At 36.5% G+C, this 23,941-nt stretch overlaps 2 protein-coding genes across 6 annotated transcripts in view; one reads left to right on the top strand and one right to left on the bottom strand.

Annotated features, from left to right (window-relative positions):
- Psgef (Protostome-specific GEF) overlaps positions 1-709 on the bottom strand; it is a 33,007-nt gene extending 32,298 nt beyond the window's left edge. Inside the window, exon 1 of the mRNA XM_071704247.1 lies at positions 534-709. The gene's annotated coding sequence lies outside the window, so the exon portion shown is untranslated. The remainder of the gene's footprint in view (positions 1-533) is intronic.
- Positions 1-23,941, top strand: part of LOC139771458 (uncharacterized) — a 65,049-nt gene that overhangs the window by 35,352 nt on the left and 5,756 nt on the right. The window contains exon 1 of one of the 5 annotated variants that reach the window (XM_071704255.1): positions 20,189-20,442. The exons of 1 other annotated variant lie outside the window; for it this stretch is intronic. The gene's annotated coding sequence lies outside the window, so the exon portion shown is untranslated. Of the gene's footprint in view, positions 1-20,188; positions 20,489-21,168; positions 21,662-23,334; positions 23,889-23,941 lie in introns of those variants that run through there. 3 more of the 5 variants (XM_071704253.1, XM_071704257.1, XM_071704254.1) reach the window with 3 other exon arrangements.

The raw sequence follows: 23,941 nt of genomic DNA, 5'->3' as shown, positions 1-23,941 counted from the left end.
AAATTATATCGGCTTTGTTGGTAGTTAAATCAGGAATTAAATCCTCGACTGAACTAAAAATATACAATTAATTTGTAAACAGAATTTTATTTCTTAAAAATTTAATGTTCTGATATTTCTTAATTCATATACATACGACTTTAGAAACGTTCAAACTTTTGCTAGAAAAATAGTTTGTAAATTTATTAATATTACTATAAATAATATTATAACAAATATTACTAATACTTAAATTTTAAGAAAAATATAATAAAACAACTAGATTGTCAACTAAATTCTAAATCTGAAGTGAGTATTAATTAAATGAGAAGAATCAAATGATGCACAGAAAATATTTTGCCAGGCAAGAAGCATGAAATTTTCAAATTTATATTCCCTTCGCGCATTTCGTCGAATATAAATTCCTTTCTCCCACTAATCTCGAGTATCGCACTTCGACCTCTACGTCGAGCTTCACGAAACCGGTCAGCACCCACGATCTCTGTCTACGCGACGAAAGAAAAAAAAAAGAATGAACGAAGCAGGCTACTTACTGCGTCCTTGGCGCCAGGACGTTCAGCTAAACATCAGACACAGCAACCAAGAACGAATCACTTTTTCGAGAGCACGATGTCCCACATAATACAATTTTCTATTGTCCACACTATTCGGATCACGTTCGAGGTATCGTAAGGCACTAAGGTGTCCGTAACGTGGCACTTCAACGGCCGCCTCTACACTGACGAAGTGGGGTGAGAGTCGGGGCCTTATGTAGAAGGGGTCCGTAGGTGAACCTACAGAACAGGAGAGACCAGCTCGCTGTCTCTGTTCCTCCTGGTAATTGAAGTCCCTCTCTGTCTTTCTCATGCTCGATTCCCCTTCCTTACCTGACTTGATCACGTCGGCCACTCCAATCGTCCCAGGTGAACGCCGGAGATCCAATGATCTTCGGTATCAAAAGTGTTGGTGGGTGTCTCGATCGTCTGATCGTATACTAGAGTTTTTCAGCCTCTCGCGTTTAAATGCGAGATGAGTGTTGAACTAATAATCTTGAATAAAGTTTTTAATTCAAAATCTTTTCTGATTGTTTGCGATAACTTCATTTTTTTAACATTGCGGTAATATTTTTAAAGATTATATCCACCTTATCAAACAGACAAAATATCTTTCAGAATAAATATTATTGATATCCTCCAGAATTCGATTTCTATCGTATCAATAGAATAGAGTCCCGTTAAAACCGCAAGTCACCGGCTTCGCACCGAAAGATAAAGATTTTGACTTGATCGACCACAAATAAGCGTAAGCCTCAAAGTCGTACGACCGCCAATATCACGGCCGTTGCTCCGAAAATCACACGTTAAGACGAATCCTGGGGCGACACAAGGAGGAGTCCTTTGTGAACTCCCGCGCTTGGCACGTGCCAAGGACACCCGTCGCTTCCTTTCTTCGTCTTTCATTCAGAAGGTCCAATTACTCGGACAGATTCGTCCTGTTCTCGATGACGGTCTAGATTCTGTGGACCAGGGCTCTTGAAAGATCCATCACGATCCATTGAAGTCCGATGTGACAGTTGGTGGTTTTATGCCAGAGCCGCGAATCGATAACATGCCGGCAAATTCTTTCATCCTCCCTTTTCCATCCTTTTCTGCAACACGTCCGAGATTTCGCCAGAAGGCAATGTACGAATCGAAAATGATCTGAAAGAATCGTTTAATCTATCAGACAAAATTTATGTCTGTTATTTGCTGCCAATTTGTTTTGTTTCATGAAAAAGAATTAGAACTCATGACTGGAATTATTAAAAAATAGAATGTAGTTTTAAGTTATTTCACATGAAGTCGATATTAAAACATTTAAGCGAACTTAAAAACTACACAGTGTCAAAAATATATTTATCTTTGTCATTTACTGCCACAATTGAGCAGCTGTGATCGAGATATTCTCTTATCTATTAAAAAAAAACTTCATCGATTTTGACAAGACTTGACCTCGTGTATTAGCAAGCTGCGTGCATCGAAGTTGCGTCAGAACGTTCCCCAGACACTCGATCTGTTTATCCAAGGAGGATGAGCAAATATTATTCTATCGCCAACCCGGCCGATCGATTCGACATCGAAACGTTCGAAATTTCGCAAAAGTTTTGCGACGGTGACGTGAAAAATGACACGAAACCGTCGGAAAACCGCATCGGATCAATTGATACATGCGGGACAGCTGCATTCTAAGATGCCTGTAGACACGTATTTATACGTGCCCCTATATTTGCTTTATTAAATTTTATTGCAAATAATTTGCAAACTAATATTTATTTTATCTCAAATTAGTTTAATTATTTAAATTATTAAATATGCCACGAGTTAAATTTTTTTTAGACATACAAGACAGATTATTTATACAAATATAACAAATTCAAATTATGTAGAATACATATTATATAGAATGAACATGAAATAATTATCTGCAGTTATTAATACAATATATAACATTATTAATTGTGAATCTTTTTTAGTTTTGTAAAGATAGATCATGTTTAATATTAAATATGTATACAATTTTATTTTATTCTTTAAATTTTATGTTATATATTATGTTATATATATTGCAGAATATTGTATATGTATCGATTATTGATGACATCTTACTGAATTTAGAAGACTTAACAGGCATAAACGCATCACGCATATATCGTGTATATACATCTACTGTACGCCGATCGTGCGAGACGGTAGATCAATGAGGGATCATGGTAGCTAATATGGTCCTATTATTCAGAAACGGGCCGCTGTTGCATTACGATGCGACCACAAGGCCCCGCATGTCGTTGAGGCGCGTAATTAGAAACGGTTTGCCACATCAACGTTTATGAACACAAAGAACCCGTTCATCTAACACGCGATCGGCTGTTACGCTCGTCTTCGACCAGAAGCTAAAACGCAACGAGACGTTAAAAGTTTCTTCTAGAAAAGCACATAAGTACCTTAGTTATTTGTAGCTAAATTGCAGAAAATATCCTCTATTTCAAATCCGAAAATTCATTAAAAAATTATCTCTCTAAAATAAATTTTTATTTTAAATTTTGTATTTATTAAAAGGAAAAAGTAATCTATTTATCGCATATCTTTATTATATCCTCTCGTACAACTTTTAATAACTTCTCCTCTATATAGGAAATTGACAATATTACAATTTATTTTATTATTAGTAATATAAAATTGATAACAAAATTATTAAAATCGTTGACTGTTTTGCAAACATAAAATATACTTTTAAATTTTTCTATTGAGCAATTGTGTAATAATTCTTAATAATAATAATTTAATTAATAAATTATATAATAATTTATAGCCTTGAGACTTGAACTAGTGTCAAAAAATTTATTTGTTTTGTCACTTTCTTTTACAATCAATTAAAATATTCTTCCCTTATCTGTAATTAAATCAATTAATTGATCGCGGCGATCCTGTTTAATGTTAACGGCAAAAAGCATTTTCCCGCGTTTTTTTTTTGCAAAAAATAACATATATTCTTTTTACAGTACAGAGGGTTTTGTTTACACGAAAATAAGTTTTTTTTTTAGCAAGATTCAACATGGAGAACCCCCGTTTTCCTCGCTCCTTCTGCCGGGCCCGCAAATTACAGCCGCGCGCGATTGTTCGGAAATCGCGCGACTGGAAGTGATTCGAGAAAAAAATTATTTCAAGAACAGAAAAGAATCCTGTGTGTGTTTGTGTGGCATCTGCGCGATGGGTTCCTCTTGGTCTTCTTCTTCGCTACCCTTGTCGACGGGTTGAGTTCACCGATTTTGAGTACGCCCTTCAATCGATTTCGCACGTTCGCATCACAGGTAACATTCAAAATGTAACATGCTATCGATAATTTAAATCGCCATCAGAATGGTAATTGATGTATATTACAAATTATTCCAAATTCTTATTTGAATGATGAATCGTGGATTAATTTCTCTATAGCAAAGTTACATAATATTTGTAGAATGCATACATATTATCTTAAATATATACTTATAGAAATAATTTCTAATAAAAGCTGCTTTTCTTATGCAATACCTGCATGCTGCCACGAATTATCATTCATTAAATGCGCATGTCGCGATCACGCGTATATAAGTAATGCATCCGGCATAGTCCGTAACAATAGGGCGAGGGCAGCTGCGTCTATACGTTTCCATCGCGAACGATTGACATCGATTCACTTAGAGTAAATAAGACCCACCTTAATTCTGAACAATATTTCGCGATCGAGGCAGGTGCGCGATGGAGTACTTCCACGGCGGCAGGTGACGGTGTGTTTTGCTGCGGGATTTTAAAATTTTAATTGTATGAAAATCAATTTAACCGATAGCGCGCACGAGTAGGCTTACAGCTGCGGAGAAAATGTGCGTGCCTATAGATATATGATTAACGAGAGATCAGATTAATGTCTATATTTTTACATCTTGTTCAATATTTTAGCTGAACTCTTATTAATTCTTAATTTTACATTTTTAAATAGAAATATTTCTTATTTTAATTTTAAAAATTTAGATTTGACAAACGATTTGAATGAAAAAATTTCTATTTATCAATTAAAACTTTTTATTAATAATTTATTAATTTGCTTAACATCGATAAAAATCTTAACAAAGAAAAGCTTCTATAAAAAATGGGCGGAAACAACGTCGTCAGGTAGTAGAAAAATGTAAAGAAGACTGCAGCGGATGATGAACATGTCACTTTTGACAACAAGGCATCGATAATCGGTAGGGCACGATAGGCATTTATTCGTACCTCAATATATAACGGGCGAGATGCTTCATCCGGTTGCGGCCTTAATCGTTTATGGTCGCTTTACTTCTATGTCGTTAAATTCGTTCTTTCTTTTTTCTTCTTTTCTCAAAACGCAGAGACCGTGTGATTTTTCTCCCTTGGGCTTCTCTTACATCAATGCGAGAGAAAGGCGTCCGTAAAAAAAAATGATGTAAGAGCAGTAACAGTCGCAATGGTACATATATGTCGCGATTCTAAACCCCTGTTTTAATGAACGACGTAAGAGATATTTGAAAGATGATGTGCTTCGGAATACAAGACCTCAAGTAATTTAGTGGTTAGTGTAATAATAATGTCAATATTCCTGATGTCGCGTACGTCGTATAATAGTGACGTTCCTATTAATCATTGCATACGAGAGATTCAAATATTATAAATATGATAATCTGTTAAATAGTACGTACGTTTATTTAGTATACTATTTAACATGCAAACGCACAATAAACATACATAAAACAATATATTAAATGTAATTAAAGTAATAATCATAGATTTAATAATCTTATTGCGTTAAATAATAATATAGTCTATTCTAATAATTTTATAAATTATTTTAATTTAGTTGTTGTTATAATATTAGCATGAACAATACAGTTTATACAATACAATTTCCTCTGACAATAGGATAATCTGTATTCCGGAAATTACATTGTAATGCTAGACAAACTTTTTTACCGGATATACGGGGGGAGGAGCGGGAGAGAGGGCTGGAATTCACAGGGTGACTGGTACACGCGACCACCCGTCGGCCGAAATTGCATATTCATGCACGTATACGCGACTCCCGTTCCTTTTATTTCGGAAATAATATAACAGCAGAGAGAGTGAGAGAGCGTGTTTCCGTAAATCCTTGACAGGTGTTGGTCCTGATTCATACCCCGCTGCCACCGTATTAACCGCATTAATTGACCAAGGGTGCCACGAACGATATCGACCGACCACAATCTATAAAACGAACTATCGTCTGAAATATCGCCTTAATTCAACGAATTGAGACAACCACGAATTAAAGATCACGACGGTCTACTCGAATAAAGATTTAATATTAGCTTTAATTACACGATTAAAGCTTTAGAAAAATCGGGAAGTAATATTTTTCTTTAGTCTTTTTAGTACTCAAGAGTCAAATTAAATTAGATTAGATGGTTCTCTGATAGAGAAAAAATAGGTCGCAAATTAACTGAAAAAGTTAATTATTATTTATTTGCTTAGATACAAATAATTATTTTAATATAAAAATTACATCAAAGGCTTGATGCCCTCCAGAAAATAAAACTATATTGGAGTGGAGTCGCATATTTATTTAGATTATATATAATTGATTGAAAATACATGTAGATATATATATATATATAAATTATAAGCTTATTTAATTATTTATACTTATCATATTTCTCACATCCGTCCTCCCATTTATTGATTTACTTACTCGGAGTAATCTCGCACGTGTTCTGAAAAAAACTTTCCCTCTAGCGTTAATTTCATTAATTTAACGGCAATGATATATAACCGACAAATTAGGGAGACCTAGGGCGAATCACGGATGTTACGATCGGTAGATTAGGATAGACACAAGTGGTGCCTAAACTTTCTTATCATGCCTCCATCATGCTTAACGTGACCACGTGTGCGCCCATACATTGTTGAAACGTGTGGAGGGACGCACGGAACGGATTACTTTTTGAAAATATTTAACATAATTAACGATGTATTCGCAACGTATCTAGTAATCTTCTTTTTACCCGTCGAAATGATTGTTAAGCATCATAGCCTTCTCTCTTCTTTATCCCCTCAAGAGATTTTCATTACATGCTGCCGACGTAAAAGGATCATCTGACGGTTGTGATTGCGAACTCTAATTTGGGCTAAGAGCCTTCTGAAAAAAGTCTCATCAGTAATCCTCTGCCGGAGCCAAATTGATCCCTTAATAAGAAACACGGATTTATTCGCCAACAGGTTCTGTTGCACGTCGAGATTTGTGCATCAATCATGCATATATATTCTTTCCGACCATAATAAAATGGGTGAATAATGACCGACGAGACGATAGAGTTTCGTCATCTTTTTTAATGGGGTTGTATTTTATTATTATGTTAAAGTATTCTATACCAACAGCTGGAGCATATTTTTAATTCTTTTCGTAATTTTGCACGATTTGTGCAAATAATCTTCTTCGACTTGACTCAAACTAATAAGAGGACATGTAGAAAATGATGAGATAGTAATACATAACAATGATGATATTAAAACAGTCCTATGCCATTGTCGCAAGATATAGATATTACATTATTTATTGATTATATGGGTATTATATACCTGTATTATATATATAAATAACGCAATTTACAAGAATACCGCGTTTCGTTACACGCTCTCATAGATTTCCAACAGCAAATGTAATGTTACACGGTCATTAGTCGCAACAGCGTCTCGCAACGTCGAGAAACTCGCTTCTCATCTCCATTCTTCGTCGTCTAGACACTCGAGTGGGGGACTAGGGAAGAGAAGATGTGTCTCCTCTTCACGGTCCCTCCGTTGTCCGCAAAGCCTAATTTCGGAAAAGGGTTCCGCCGTCGTCTAAACGGGGCCCGAAACGGTTTTGTGCGCTGCCGCGAGAGAGAGAAAAAGAAAGCGAGAAAGAACCCGAAGAGGAAAGAGCATCATTCGCATGGGGCTTGTTTTCAAATACTGTCCTTGCCTTAGAGATACCATCGACCCCTTTCGTACGAGCTTTTCACGTTCCTCGGAAGTCCGAAGGGCCCCGTGGGCCAAGCTCGAGGGCACAAAGGGGTCATCTCCCTTCCCCAAAGTCGATCCGAAGGACTAATTTTCTAAAACGATCTGTAGAGGTGCGATCATCTGATGTACAAATATATTTTCACACCACGCGTGACTAGGCACGAATGAACATCAGTGTTTGCCGTTCGTCAACCTCACCAATGAAATCTCTCTCTTAAACTTGCAGGTAGCAAATCTTTGTGTCATTAGTGACAGGATGCGTAACATGGAAACATGTGTGAGAAATCAGTTTGACCACTCGGATAATAGAAATGAGATCCATCCGTGTGATAATCGTAGAATAAATGCCTGCGAATTTGATATATATTTTATTTGGTATATATTTTAATGTCACACTACTTATTAATGCGAGAACGTATTAATAATCTATTATCGTAAAATTATATAACTTGGCTTAAGAAGCTTTATATTGAAATTAATTAAAAATATTTTACTTCTTAGAAATTTTAAGCTTAGAAAGATAATCTCTTAATACAAACTCTGTACATACTTTAAATCTACTTCAAATTAATTACAAAATAATATCTAGTTATTTACTTACACTGCTACCATAAATAATGGCCTCCCAATCTATTTTGTGCCAAAAATATATCGACATTAGTCTTATCACATACTATTAATCCATTTAGCTGAACGTTTGGTCAATGAAAAAGATATATTTATCCCAAAGAAGTTGAATATATATAATTATTAAATACATTTCTTTAAATATATATACAGTGACATTGATTCTCTTTCAAGGCAAGATTTTGTTTTTACGATTAAGAATACTGTCGCGCATTTAAATCTTGCGCACGTCTGCTCCATCTGCTTTTGCGATCTCTCTCTCTCTCTCTCTCTCTCTCTCTCTCTCTCTCTCTCTCTCTCTCTCTCTCTCTCTTTCTCTTTCTCTCTCTCTCTCTCTCTCTCTCTCTCTCTCTCTCTCTCTCTCTCTCTCTCTCTTTCTCTGCCTTTTTCCGTACCGCGGTTCTCTTCCATGGCGGCATGAATATTGAAGGAGACGGATAGCAGGGCTGCCTCTCATGGGAGTACGGTTGTACGCTACGCGTATGAGGATCCAGCTTCCGTTACGAAAATAAAGTACGAGTTAGACGAGAGCGACGGAGCGTGCGAGTTGACGGGACCGCACGACTAGAGAGAGAGAAAGCGTTTGATTATGCTATTAATAAAAGCAGCCGGGATTCACTATTTAATCCTTAAATATTCACGAGGACTTACGGAATATATTTATCAGATGTTGAAATTATCGTCAGTAAAATTTCACTTATTTTATTTCGACGAAAATTAATGTAATTCATCAAGAAATAAAGGACCTTAATATAATTGTGCGAGGATAGTTTCTCAGTAGTGCGATTCTGTAACTCGTTATGAGGTATCGACTATCGTTGCGCAGATATTTTATATGGTAAAAAAGCTGCGCAATTGTCGTTATAGCTCATAACGACGGCATAACGAGTTACAGAATTGCACTACAGGACAGTCAATTTGTTAAGTAAAGTGTCGTTAAAAAATTGCTATATTATATATTTAATATTTGTTGTCGCGTACTTGTTTAATTTCTTAAATAATTTTAGTAATAATATTAAATGATTTTCACAGACCATTTTTTTACAGCGATATATCATTTTTTTATCTTAATTTGGCTTCGCTCTTATCTGTAGTCTTATGCAGCTTTATATCGCATCCCGCTATTTAGATTTAATTATCTGTGACGTTTATTTCCTGGGCTTCCGATATCTATGCTGTTTGCCATCTGGGAAGTCGTGAGAATCGTACGTGGAATACGAAGATACTCTCACCTCCAGAGAAAGGATTTATTTTTCACGACACTATCTCGCTTTAAAGAATACTGCAGCGCGAATATTTTCACGAAACCCCATCGCTCATCACACATAAATCCCTGAGCTATGTCGTCTTAAATCTTTGACAAATGTCGAAGAAATTTTTACATATTATTTTACATATTAGTATTTTGACAAATACTTGGAAATTTTTACATATTATTTTTTCGTAACAAAATACCCAAAAATGCTGACCACAAACAATGAAAAAAAACAGTCCATTTCTTCAAATAAAAACTTGAAAAATTTTGAATTTGAATATGGAAATTTCAAAATACGACTTCTCTCAAACTAAAATGTCGAACATTTTTGAACACCGACAGTATCCAAATTATGGACTGAAGAAATTCTAATAAAGTAACAATATATATACATTTGGAAATATACACAAAGTACGCAGAAGAAACAGTAGGGTGCAAAACAGCCTAAGAAGATCGATGATGGTACACATGTGAAAATTCTATTTAAAGTGACAGAACTTTCGTTACATTTCGGAAAGAAAATTGAAGGAAACGCTGATAAATAAAACCGCCCCCTCATCGTTCCCTCGCGACGGTAGTTAAGGGTGGTCCTCAACGGCGGAAGGACAACAGGATGATGGGAGGAAGTGTGTGAAAGGGAGCAAGGTCCCAGGACGGTCCAGTATCGCCACGGGAGGTCCGCCGTATTGGTCCCGATAACGAGCATGCATTCTTGAATCAAGTCCCGCATTGTCATCCCGTATTCATCGTGTATCATAATACGATACATCGGCGAGTATTCATCGCCAGTGTAACGCATTATCCTGGCCGCATTATTATACCGCTGTGCGAATCCGCCGTACACAATCCTGTCGTTTATCCTTTCTTCCTGCCTTCCTTTCCTGCCCTTCTTTTTGCCTTCCGCGCCTCTTTCGCTCGAGTAAGTGAAAGCATCTGGGCTCGGTACCGCTGCCCTGGGCCCTGGGGGGAAACAGGACTCGTAATTGGAACGATATAGTTGAAAGAAGTCGTATATACACGGCTGTATGATAGCTGAAACAAAAGCGTTGTTTTTAAAAAGGAATGCACTTCAAGTTTCTATGTAATCTTGCAGAACGCTCGGAGGTTACAGCCTCATTAAAAGTTAACGCGCCAGTAGTCGCTTTTACAAAGATTATCAAAGTTTTTATATTGTGTATAAAAGCAGCCTGCTTATAATTGATTCGCACTTATTATTTCACATAAATTAATTCTTTCATATTTGACTACTATTTAGAAAAGTTAATCAATTAGTAACAAAAAACCAACTGCAATGAAATAATAAAAAGAACGTTCGTCAATGTTTCATATTTCTATTGCGTATTTACAGTATATATCTTTCGCGAACTATTATATCTTTATAGAAAAATTATTGAGAACATTTTAATACAGAAATAATATTTTTCTTTTTCTTGAAATAGTGTATGACATACATATAACGTACATTTTGATATACGATAAAAAAAATATTGCTGTGTAACTCGAGGCTTTCTCGTTACAAGAAAAGGGTTTCCATGTGAAGGTCGATCCATATTGCAGGATCGAGAAATTTTTTAGTAGCTCAAAAAAGAAGTTCATTAGTCACCGGATAGTTATTTGTTACGTTGAATGATCGAGAATGCGCGCGGCTCCATTGTAGAGCGCCGATCGCGAATCAAGGTGTATCCCACAGTTCCCCGCAAAGTGAGCCGCGGACGATTGATCGACATATTAAGGGCAATGAACGAGCAACATTTCTTTGAATAGCCATATGGCACAACTTAATAAAAGGCTACTAGCAACTGTCAGTTCTTGTCAGTTCGAGCTATATTGATGTTTCACTTTATAAGAATGCTTTCGAGACAATTCTGTCAACTTTTTCGAACAAGAAATACTATTACACAATGCATACGAGTTATATTTCGACTATGAATCTTTTGACCAATTCAAAATTTAATTTTTTGGGAAGAATATTGAGAGAAATTATATATTATATCAATTTTCTGTATTAAACATATTTTTAACGGTTATTTTTTCTTATAAATATTCCTGTAAATAACATAAGTTTCTTTGCACATACACACACACACACACACACACACACAGAAGTGTTGAAAAATTTTTCTTCCCAAAGAGTACCTATATAATTTTCTACAAACGGATACTTAAATGTTAATACTATATTTTAAAATATATTGAGGAAATAAATGGTTCCCGATCCCCATTAATGGAAAAAATTAATGGGAATGGTCAATTTTCCTGGGTACATTATTGTATTTTGCGTACTGATCGCCACTTTTACCGTACATTCACCGAAAAATACCAAATACCGTATGTCGTCTCGCGCCGTTAATATTCCGCTGGTGCACGGTTAAAAATGACGTCGGCGGGATAAGCGTGGACGATAAGGTGGCCCGTAATTAGCTCCTCGACATTACCGTGGCGAGTGCACTCCTCCCCCCGAGCGATTCGAAGGGGTCCGCCGCCGAATGTGCCGCTGCGTTTATGCCGCTCGCATTATGCACGTGTATGCACGCCCCCTCCCTTTGTGCCGAGGTGGTCACAACCCTTGACATATATTACGTAGCCTGCGCAACACCACGCGGAATACCATGAATGCGTAATTTACTTTTAACCGCTGACCGTGTGGGCCACCGTCGCCGCCCCCTACGGCCAAGGGGGGTCGACCGACGGCGGGTATAACGGAGTTCACGCTCTGTTAAATCGAAAGGGAGTGCCACGTACCCCCGCGTGTACTTACCCGAATGTACGCCGGCCACGAAATTGCGCCACGTGTTGTAACTTTTCTACGACCCCCTTCACGATATTATCAATGCTTCGGTACAATACTTTGCTGTCGATACTAATCTATTTGACGCTTTAAAAACACTGGATGATTTCTTATCAATCGCGATGCATGCATTATTAATTATCACGCGATAGAGGACATGAATAAATCATCTTTTTTTCTTTAGAGCAATAAGCCATCAAGATAATATCATTTATTATGATAACCATTTCAGGTTTTTCTTCGATATACTTTAAGTTAAAAACACTTTTCTATTATCTCTCAAATTTACAGATTTTTATGAAAGTAAAAAATCTTAACATTGATAATAATATCAGTAAATATTTAAAAGTATAAATATTTAAAATTATAAATACTTAAAAGTATAAATATTTTTCGCTTGTCTCATTAAATCCGAAACTTATACTTTACTTAATATTAATATATGTACATATAAATTGTGTATAATACAATTATATTATTATCTAACAATTTTCAAGATTTTTTATAATAATATCAATTTTTAATATTTGTGATTTTTGAGAGGTACTTATAGTCACAAATTTTAGGGGTCTAGCAAAAAATATGCGACGACAGGATTTTTATTAGGGCATAAGATAATGCGTAAAATTATTCTCGTTCTGTCATCTCGCGTGTATGCAAAAGAAATGTTAAAGAGAAAAAAAGTTTAAAGCGGCGGTGCATCTCTCCGGACGAGACACCGCTTTCTCCACCACTAATTGGCGGGAATGACGTATGACACTTCTAATTGACCGAACGAGGGGTGAACCAAAAGATAGAGCGCTACTCCTCACCCTTCGTCAGAGAGATTTTTCAGCTTTCCTCGCTTTTTCTTCTCGAGGAAAACAGTAACCGGAACGTTATCTGTTGGCCTTGTCCTCGATTTTGTGGACGCTTTTGTTCACCTCAAAAAATTAATTTTAAAAAGATTTCTCAACTTTTTATTACATATTGATTAGAAACTCAATTTCTTGCTAATTTTTCATCATCAAATCTGAGTTAAAATAAGGTATATTAAGCTATCTGAGCCAAATTATTAGAAAACAAAAAATTTTATATGGAATTAATTTGCTAATTATTTGCTATTTTTTGCTTTTAAAAGTAATTTTTTTGCTCCAGCTATTAAAAAGTTACGAAGGGCTGGATAGCTTAATATATCTTAATATAGCTTAAGCTATCCAGCCCTTTGTAACTTTTTAATAGCTGGAGCAAAAAAATTACTTTTAAAAGCAAAAAATAGCAAATAATTAGCAAATTAATTCCATATAAAATTTGTTGTGTTCTGATCATTTGGCTTGGATAGCTTAATATACCTGTTAAAATACATTATTTCTATCACATTAATACTTTTTAATAGACTTAATAAAATAATATTTTTATTAAATACACGCACAGATCAATGATCAATTTAAATTTTTACTGCGTAGTTTTTCTTGAATAAAGAGTGATAGGCGAAAACAGCCATCTATTTTTTTTAATTTATGATCTGTCCACGTATTATTTTTTTTATTTCTTTGAACGAGAACTTGCGACTGCGATAGATCCACACTGGGTGCTTTAATTTGATGGCGTTACGGTGGTGGATGACCGCATTTGCAATCGATTTCTCGTTTGCTTAGGAACCGGTGTTTGTCCTCGACTGTGATCGTCTAGAATATATATATATGTAATGGTCCTTGTAGAATCCTTCCATCGCATCGTCAGATTCGGAGCGACCCGAATTATCCTTTATTTTTCCAAGTATCAGTAAGAAAGAGCTCTTGTTATCTACAGTTTGAAAAAAATATCTGAAATTTTTTCTTGTTTCTGAATTATAAACAATACAGATGCGTTTTTATCGTTGGATAATATTTATTGGAAGACTTTGCTCCTTTTTGTATTTTTTTTTCATTCTCTTTTCCTCTCTCTTTATTTTTTTAATACATTATAACGATATTTTCATGTCCCTAAAAAGTTGTTATATTTTAACTCAAAGTTACGTACACTATTGCTAATTTTTTAATAGCCACACATTATAAAAAGTTACAGACATTAAAAAGATTATTAAAACACTATTCTTGGCGAATAAAATTTTATAAAATAAATTAACGTTTTTATGTCACCTATTCTTCGCAATGAGAGTGCCATTGCAACTGTAACGACGGACCGACCGTTAGTGACCTGCCAAAATCATCGTCGACGCTCTCAGGCCCCCTTGTCCTTTTGATCGTCCTTAACGCGATGGCTTCACGGTGGCCGCGCAATGGTCACCTCGGCTTTCCACGCCGTGAATTCATCGTTCTTCGCCGAAATTTAAGGCGTCACGGTGCATTTGCACGTCGGTATTCCCCTCGCGAGCTCGCGAGGAAAGGCAAATTCGAAAAGAGACTCACGACAATAAGTCAGTCTGGAGCCTCTATCGATTTGTAACGTTTCTCAGCATCGCCGTCATGCGTGATCGCAACAAAAGGAACGTGTCATTAAAATTAATTTACAAAACATTCAGACCTTTTGATCAAGAAATTTATTAAGATTTATTAAAATATCCATTGTGTTAAAAATTCGTTAAATAATTTCTATTTTGTGCAATTGCAAAGATCGAACATAAATCGTCGATACTAGACTTACTTGCTGCTCGACAAGTAAGAACGACAAGTAAGCTAACTTGGCGTAAGACGCAATATGCACCCGATGCGTATCGAGTCGCTTCGTAACAGTCGCTTCATATACCGTAATAAAACGCGACAGACTTTACACGTTACTGACGGACGGCGCAAGGTGGTGACCGAAAGTCGACGACGAAGTGGCCATCCGGAGGATATGGAAATGTTATGGAAAATAGCCTAAACGACGTTTCCACGACGTTCCTCGCCCATGTGTAAACGACTTTACTCGCCCATCGTTGGGTCATGGTGGTGAAGAAAACCGCAGATGCGGTTTCACGCGACCCCTCCTCGCGTTACAGAACGTTGGACATTCACCAAGCCCCGCAAGCCCTCGAGTCCTCTCACGAACCTTGTTGTCTTGGTTTGTTTAATTCGAAACTCTCTCGAAGTCTCGCGGTAATTGAAGAAACAAAAATAGCCGGGCACGCTTGGCAAATTAAATCCTGCATGCGGGAGGAACGAGCGGTAAAGAAGAACAATTCCGTTTGCATAAATAAAACATAAACGGGATCTTTTTCAGTTGATAGACGACGCATCATCGTTGATCCGTTTTTCTGCCGTTATATAGAAAAGTAAAAATAACTCGAGATGAAAGAGATGGGAAATTACATATTGAATTTGAAGGAAGGGGAAGTTAACTTCTACAGAAATTTAAAATACTTTCGCAGACAACATTGACATCGATTGTGGCAACTTTGCAAGTTTTAATACGAAACTCAAGAACTAAATTTTAAGCCAAACCTTCCTAAAGTAAATTTTAATTGCGATTCATCGGAGGTGATGAATTCGACTTTCCAGAGTGGATCTCTATCAATTCTCCTCCTAATCCGTCTACTTTTCATGAACGTTGTGACAGATTTATGCATATCCCCGTATGTCCTGTTTATATTCTCGCATGTGTGTGTCCTGACTCAGCGTGCGCCACTGAACGCTGAGATTTTTAGGGGGATTACGAGTTCCTTGGCGATCGCGTAGCTCTCTAAGGAACGTGACAGAAAGGGAAAGAGAGAAAGAACGTAACAAGAAGATCGAGCTGCGGGAGAACAAAAGTCGCCGGACGGCGACAACGACGACGGACGTCATCGCGCGGGAACGACACGGCCCCGCGAGAAAACGCGCTCCAGGCCCGCCTAATAATTCTCCGCGGACGACGCGCGACGTGTACGTGTCACGGCGTCGCGACGCGCGCGTCCGTCTCGCCGTTGCTGAAACGGCGAGAGCTCGCGGGCTTATATCTCTTCTTTTTTGCCATCTCGAGAAAACAAGACGATTCCCCCGAATACCGAAACGGGGAGATCCCGCACCGAAGAGCCGGGAAGAGTCTTGAGAGACTTTGCACTGTAAATCCCGGAGGTCTCATCGAAAACGAGATACAGTTAGTCCGCGATCGTGAAGATGTACGTTTCCTTCATGCGTTAAGAGAATACCTCTGAGTGGTCTGGATAAGAGATCAGAAAGATTATTTTAACACGTAGACATGTAGAAAACGTGCAAAACGTTCAAAAGTACAAGGGATAATGTAGAGATAAACAATAAGAACAGATGATTGATTTGCTCTACTTCATTTTAAGAGTACGTTCCTAATATGTTACCTAATCAAAGACAGTTTCATACAGATTGCGTTCAACTGTGATTAGGTACGAATAATTAATTGTAATTGGCTTGACTTAGTTAATTTATTTTTCTAACAAATAAAAGCTTTATTAGATATTACAGATTTAAATCCCCCATCAGATTTCAGCAATTTATGCGATTGCTGTTTGCGAAAGCAAACTTCGAATTCATTGGGACACCTGCTCCTGTACACGGAGAAAAAAATAATGTTGTATCAACAGTCTGAGTCTAATTGGAAATAATAATCTTGTTAATTCAATACATTATGCTTTTGTTTTAATAAAATAAGTATTTTTTTAAATTAAATAAGTATTGTTTCACTGTATACTGTTATTGAATTAACAAAATTATTTCCAATTAGACTAATGCTGTTGATACAACATTATTTTTTTCTCTGTGTAGGAAATCATTCTGTATGTAAAATGTTTCGACCTACAAGATTATTTGCATTTCCTGCGAAGAATAGACGAACTTAAACTGCTACCTTACCACGGAATTACGAGTCCGACGAATTTCGCGGAAGTGTGAACGGCACGATTGTTCTGAGCGATGATGGCGTTAAGTGTTCATTAATTGTCGCAGAATCGACCCACACGACGTCGCGGTTTATTATCGTCAAAATAATTCGGCTTTAAGCGGTTCCCAAAAGTAGTTGGCGGATTTTATTGAGGCAGGCATCAAGCGTGACTTTGGTCTCGTAAAAGCCTCATATAAAATCGCAGGACGATATAGCTGTTGCGTGTGTATCCTCGCGCGCCACTAACATCATTCCTATCTCTCGGAGTATACAGAACGGCTCCGAAATCACACGTGTTAATTACGCAGAAGATTCGAACTTGAATGCATGATGGTCATTTTTGAATGGCCGATCGTATACTTTCTCACATTAATATTATATAATTAGTCTATCAATTATATTACATTATATGTTAAATTTTTGTTGAAATAAGCTTCCCTAAATCTATCCGAAATATAAAATCTAGTTATTCGCTTATTTCCTCGAAATGTAATATAGAAATTTCTCGAAGAAAGATTTTAATTTAATTATTAATACTAAATAATTTCAGCGCGCTGTTCCATAGCATTACGCGGTAATGTTTGGCATCTAAACTCGTCACTCTTCTTCTTTCGTACATTAATGTCGAGAGGAAGAGTGCATAACTTTGTGACGTCCCGTATAGCGCGGTCAGCTGTTGGCACTCAGTCGTCCGGCTTTTAACGCACTTTCAACCGTTTCGCGCCGTAAAATTACCATCTCTTTTCTTCTTCCTATTTCTTCTGCATCCCGACGTCGCGATGGAAACGTCACGAGCGACGGTAACGGCAAAACGGAGTAGTTTGCTGCGCAATTTGCTTACGCCGACGGAATCGCATTTGCGCATTCTAATTTTACAAGCGTCAATCTCACGTAATTGAAAACAGCGTCAGATTTTTGAGTTTATTTTTCCGGCCCTCGCGTCGCTAAAGTTGATAAACGCAACAAATGTGCGAAGATCCATCGATTACCTAAAAAAGAAGGATATAAAGAGTTTTGAGATTAATACTATTGATTAAATTTATATTATAAATTAATTAAAAGTTTACACAATAAAATATATACACACACGCATGTATATCTATTTATCCGTTAATATTGTTCCTATTTAAAAGTGTTTCGCTCCTGGGAAAAGAAGATTTCAAAACACTATTCTAGAAGATCCTAAAAATATTTTTATTGTGCCGTAAAGTTTCTCTCGCTGGCGCAATCTCACCTTAACTCGCTGCATTATACTTTCGTACGAAAAGTCGTTCCAAAGTTGTCGTATTAATCATCTGGAAGAGGGAATAAAATTTCTCAGGGTTTACACTATTTGATATTCGATATTGATCTGGTATTAGGAATCAGATCAGAGAGAGAGAGAGAGAGAGAGAGAGAGAGAGAGAGAGAGAGAGAGAGAGAGAGAGAGAGAGAGAGAGAGAGAGAGAGAGAGAGAGAGAGAGAGAGAGAGAGAGAGAGAGAGAGAGAGAGAGAGAGAGAGAGAGCCGATGGAGCCGACAATATCTGGGGTGTTAACAATGGATTATAAGGGATCAGAAACAACCTTTACCCAGTTTACAATTCAAGGGTGAGTTTCATATTTTTTTCCCGAAGGGCACACATTTTCTCGCGACTTTAATATTTATACAAGTCGCCGCGGTCTCAATATTAATGGTGTGCCTTCCAGTCCCAACTTTCTATAAAAGAATTATGAGGTATTACTTTATTGACCCGCTAAACAAGCAAAGTTATAAAAAAACTAGGTTTTTCTATGTGGTTTTACTATGGGAAAAAAGACCAAGATTTTCGAAAGAATTAACTGTGCCCCCTTCTAATCTGACATTAGTGTCTCAACATTTTAATAAATTACAGTTATTTGAAAGAGCATATAAAAACGCGATTGCAAATGTTATGACAGGATTGCAAACAGCGTGGGAATCAAAATAACATAAATCAAATAACAAAAATAAAAAATTACCAAAGAGATTCCTAACATTTAGAAATCTCTTTAGTTCTCTACTCTGTTATAAAAAATCTTTTAAAAATAGCAATTGTGACAATAATTTCTTTCTGTAATGATAAATAATATTCTTATTAAAATTATATCCTATATAGAAAACCATTAATTTTTTTAATTGGAACTTCTTTTGTCAAAACGCTAAGTTGGGGACAGCAGCTATATCAGTTAACAAGAAAAATGGATAACAAGATCCTTTCCTCAGCGTTTATTCTTTCTGGATCATTCTGAATGGCCCGACCCTGTATATCGAACATTGTGAAGGATACACGACACCCCTGTGTAACGGGATACCAGCCGCCGGTGAGAAGAGAAGGTCAAAGTGGAGGAAGATGATGAAGAAGACTTGTGTTCTGGTTTATAAAAATTGCTGCTTTAACATATCCTTGAAAGTCGAAACCACGAGAACGCCGGCGCCCATACATCACCGCTAACACGCTAATATTTTATTAACACGTTGACAAGAATAAATACGATAAATAATTTATTTGTTTTTTTTTTTATTATTTTGTTTCTTCAAATTTGCATTGAGCTGTAATTGATTTTCTAAGATGCTCCATGACGACTTTTGATCTTATATTAAATTATAAATAGTATAGCTAAGAAAGCTTAATCGAAACTGTACAAAAAAAAGGATTAATCCTTATATAAATAATTATTATTTTAATTATTATTCATATATTAGATTTAGCTGTATAACAGACAGAGCCATATTACACAAGAACGATGACGTTTTAATTTTTTTTTATGGAAGGATTTTTTGCACTCTATCCAATCGCTACGCAAATCTGCGGAGAACATATAGCATTAGAGTGACACCGACAAAAATAAGTCGATTGCCTCACCGCGCTCTGCGTGCGTTGCGGCGCATCTTAATAAAAGAGCGTGCACATACGTCCTTCCGCCTCTGAGGCCGCCGGTGGCCATTTAGAAACCAATGAGCTTCTAATGAAGGTGGAGCTTGCGACGGAAATCTCCACCTACTCTTAAAACGCTCTATTTCCCTCCGCTCGTCGGCGACGAGCGACACAGCGCGAGCCGAGAGAGGATCGCGGAGAACGCGAGAGAACGAGAGAGGAAGAGAGAGAGAGAGAGAGAAAGAGATATCGGAGGTGGAGAGCCGATGAGGACCTTTAAGTACGTCTTAACTCGGCCAAGTCAGTTGGCATCTCGCTGCCCGAGAGCAAAATGACGCCTTCGTTTTCGAGCGCGTTCCCGCGATCGGACGACTACGATCGGCAGGTTGTAACGCCGCTGTAACTCCGACAGTGGAAATTACGGTCTCCGCAGTTACGTCACGCTTAACGCAAATTGCGATCTATGACGGACGTGTATCGATCGTTTAAGTTCGGAAGTGAATAGAGAACTTTCAAGCCAAGTTTGCTTTATGAGATAAAAGTTGGTCCAGCGGAAGCTGGTGAGAAAGCGTGAGGGAAAGTGGGGTAGTAGTCGGCGGGTATCAGGTATATGTCAGGAAACTTTATGATCGAAGTTAGGAGGCATAAGATACTAACGAACTTGATCAAAACTCGGTGTAGAAGTTGCGAGAGTATAAAATTACGTTGATTGGAAAGCGCCAATCTGAAGTGTCAACTGTATCGTAAAACTCCGGAGAATCGAATATCTCGTGATTTTGCGCAGCAGTGAGAACGAGATTAATTTCTAATCGTTAAACTTGAATTTCTCGACGTATTTCCATAAATATACCGCAATCAAGACCCAAGCATTAATAAAGTACGACATCATCGTTAAAAAAAAATTATGGTTATTTTTTCAATTTTTATTACTTTATTTACTCGGTTTTATCAGAATCTTACTGACATAAGAATTAGCTAGAAAAAAGAAAGAAAAAAAATATGTAGAACAATATATCCGTAATCGGTGATGAAAGCTGAGGTCAAATCATGATCGTCGTTGCGCTATAAAATGCCAATTGGCGGGTACCGTAGTTTAAGGGTTAATAAGCTTAATCGACACTCGATAAGAATTGCCTCAGCTAGGTCATTGGTTGGCCTAGCATAAAATTCAAATACGTCACGAGATTTTTCAGAAGTAAATTCTTTCTAAATAAAAATTCAGTTGTACACATATATATTATATGCATGCATTTATATTGTTTATAATTTTTTATAAATATAATAATATTACTTATGTGCATTTGTATATTATAATAATTAATACTTATGTATATATTAGCAATACGCACAATATATCTAATTATTTGATCAGTAATATAAATGGCAAGAAAATAAAGAGGCAATCATAAAAAATGGTCAATTCGGGAAAAAATTCAATAAATATCAAAGATCCATGTTCTAATAATTGGGACAATCGGGAACTTCTCTAGCCAGAAAAATCACCGCTCTAATTATTATTCGGGCGGTGAGGAAATTCGGAACCCCGGATGTGTACCTAACGACGACCAGAAGCCCGTAACGAATTGTAATTGAATTGGGACGCGTGCGCGGATTTTAACCGCCTGATTACGCTCATAAATATCGAAATTAGCATATTTTCCGACAGCGAGAAAGCCAGATGAATTTTACTTGAATATTGAATGAGACGCGCGTGACGAATCGAAAATTGGACGACACATGTGTATTAACATGTACATATATCTTTATAAAATTACCGCCGTAAGTACAATAAGGCATGCGCCTGTGACGAGAATAATTTACGACGACAATTCAATTCGTATTGCCGTATTCTTGAGATTTTAGCGATAATTTTAGAACGATCGATTGCAGTTAATTAATAAAACGACAATTTATAATAAATGCAAAATGAAAAAGAAATATACGTATATAATATATACCTTATATTATAAGGTATAATTTATTAACAGTGATGCTGAAGGTTTCATTCTTTTCTGTCGCACATGTTTTGTTAATCACTTTTCTCGTCGAATCTTTTTATAGAAAACAGTCTGTAAAAAGTGTTAATTTTTTTTATTATTTTACTTCTAGTAATAGTTAAATTAAAATGCGTTCTTCTTGCAACGTATTTGCGTTTGTTTACTCATAACTCTTTTCGATGTTTCTTACACATTTTCTGTTATATTTTTACATCATAGAAGGTGCTTAAACTGCCAAGAACATATTTCATCGTGAGAACGATATTAAATTATTGTACTTTATCAACGGTGTTTACGTCTATATACTCGGTTAAATTTTGCAAGACAGATATACTAAGAGAATTATTTATATACGGTTGAAGTATGAACGAGTTTCAAACAGTCTACGAACACTTTGCAACCGCTGCGCTGGCACGTGGCCCTAATTGCACCGTCACGCTCGAGCTCGAAAATGCTTTAATTAACATTTCCCGAGACAAATTACGCATAAACGTGCGGGTTCCGCACACTCACCGCCATAAATAATCGTCATCCTTTATCGATCACATACGTTAAATTGATAAAATCTTTTATCCGAAATCTTTCGTTAAAAGATTCAAAATTCTAGTTTAACATGTGCATTGCACATATATTTTTCTATTTCAATTTAAAGCAAATAATTACAACTGAGAAAAGTAGATGTAGATTGATTTAAGTTCTGAAAAAAGACTGTTTCAAGAAATTGAGTTGATTTTAGCGGATTGGAATTGCTTTGCACCAAACCATTATCATCTTGTTGCTTTTCTGCCTCGTTCAAATTACGAATAGACCTAGATTCTAATACGTCACACCTCCATTTAGCCACACTTAGTGCTAAATGCGGACGCCCAATTCCAAATTTTAATCTCCCGATACGAAGATTGCGCTCAGGGTCAACGTAAGATAAATAGCATATAACCCGATTTAACGTTAAACGTATGACGAGAATACGTACTACAATCAAGCAATATATTTTTGCCAATTCGCAAAAAATATTACGGTAAAACACGACCATAATTCATAACGCTGATCGTTGTAATTTCGATGTCACATTTTATATATAACGTCTCAGATGGAAAATGATCACAAATGCTGCAGATTGGTTCGCCAGAAATATAAAGAAGTAGAGAAAAGAGAAGGAGAAATTATTATTAAATCGTTAAAACGACTGACTTTTTAGATATGATCGAATAATCATGTGTGTTACGAGAATTTGTCATAAATTATTACATTATTATTATTAATATATTAATAATATTAATCTGTATTGTCACGTATGGAAAAATATACTTGAGAAGAAAGACTTACTATTGTAAACATCTCTACCAAGAAAAATTAATAAATCAATTTATTATAAGAATTAAATTGATTATAAGAAATTGATTACTACAGTTATATTTCTTTTTCCCTTTTTGTTTTAACAAAAAATATACAGCCATGTATAATGAATAAGCGAGAGTGACAGAAATTAGAGTCATCATATGGAAAATTACTGTCTTTTCGGACACATGTAGGCTTAAAAAAGTCCCTTAATGTAATGCCGCAAGGTCCACCCTTTTATTATTATACATATGTTGAAAATTCGTTTGACATCGCGGTGGAACACTAGCACGTGGACATGCAATATCGCGCCTCTCACAATATTTACACTGTAAACCTGTATCTCGCTTGAATATCATCCAAAGCAGAACGATACAAATGTGCGTTTCACGGTACACATCTCAGCTTCATCTCGCACACGTCTTATACGTCTTATATCACGTCGCGAATTGGCTCGTCCAGATTATCTTCGTGCATCTTTGAATTTCCACTACAATTCCGAGCCTCGCTAATATTAAGTTTCTGGCTGATATTTTGAGAATCCCGGCTGAATAATCATGTCGCGTGAAATTAAACCGCGAGTCTGGTCGCAGCTACGTTTCGAGACGGATTACATCGTGTTTCAACGGTGTGGCACGGTGCAATTTGGCGCCAATAATAAAATGACAATAGTAAAAATATAACTTTATATTGTTAATTCGAGTATAATTGTAATGTATCAATA

Source organism: Temnothorax nylanderi, unplaced genomic scaffold (genome assembly GCF_030848795.1).
Source record: "Temnothorax nylanderi isolate EJ_2023f unplaced genomic scaffold, tnyl_v1.0 TNYL_tig0039_pilon, whole genome shotgun sequence".
In the NCBI taxonomy this organism is placed as follows: Eukaryota; Metazoa; Arthropoda; class Insecta; order Hymenoptera; family Formicidae; genus Temnothorax; species Temnothorax nylanderi.
Note: the sequence above shows the minus strand (reverse complement) of the source record. Positions and strands in the feature narration are given on the sequence as shown.